Below are 1078 nucleotides of genomic sequence, written 5' to 3' on the forward strand. Positions count from 1 at the left end.
CACCCCGGAGACTGTGCGGACAGGCCAAGGGACTCTGGCTGTCCCCGTGTCCCCTCGCCGGTGTCACCTCATTGAAGTAGGGGTTGTTCCCGCTGCGGCTGCGGGTGCGGAAGTTCTGCTTCCCGATGAGGACCTTCACCACGGGTTTGATGTCCTTACCCCGCAGCTGGCGGCCCTTGATGACCCTCACCCGGACCTGCGGGGTGGCGGTGACGTGGTGGCCGGGAGGGGACGTCACCCCCCCGGCTGTCACCGCGCCCGTGGGTGCCATACCTGGAAATCCTCTTTCCTGTCCGCAGGGCCCGTCCCGGAGCAGCGGGGTGGCTCCAGTGCCACCTGTCCGAGCGCGGTGTCACCGAGGTCCCCGGCCGCGCCGTGAGGGTCGTAGGAGCAGCGGAAGGTGACGGTGCACTGCAAAGGGACAGTGACACGGGGACAGCGCCCGGGGACACCCCGGGGTGCTGCGGGGTGGGGTGGGGGCTCACCCCCGTGCGCCGCTCCCGGTGGTCCAGCAGTGGGATGTCCCTGAGGGCCATCGGCAGGCTGGGGTTGGCCACCAACTCGTCCAGGGACACCGTGGTGGCACCCAGGTCCCTGTGGGAGAGGGGGACACGGTGAGGGTGGCCGTGCTCAGGGGGGTGACCTCGGGGTGTCCACCCAGGGCTGTCACTCACCCCTGGGGCACCGGGCGGTCCCAGCGCCGCAGGCGCAGGCTCAGCGTGTCCGTGGCATTCAGGGGACACGTGTCCAGCGGCCACACCAGCTCCTGCGGGGGCAGGTGACAAGGGTCAGGGGGTAACCCGTGTGTCCCTGTGCCACCACGGCTCAGCCCAGGGTCACCTCACCTCATTCCAGGCGAGGCTGCGCTCCTCGGGCACCACCTGGGTTCTCCTGGAGGTGCCTGTGGGGGGACAGGAGGGGGTGGTGGCACCTCAGGGTGGGGACATTGGGGTGCACTGGCCCCATGCACAGGGACACCCAGCGCTGTCCCCAGGTGTGGCTGGCACCGTCCCGTCACACGGCGAGGCCACCCCACGATGGTCAATGCCACATGGCCGGTGCCACCCTGTGCCACGGG

Source organism: Corvus brachyrhynchos, unplaced genomic scaffold (genome assembly GCF_000691975.1).
Source record: "Corvus brachyrhynchos isolate BGI_N302 unplaced genomic scaffold, ASM69197v1 scaffold119, whole genome shotgun sequence".
NCBI lineage: Eukaryota > Metazoa > Chordata > Aves > Passeriformes > Corvidae > Corvus > Corvus brachyrhynchos.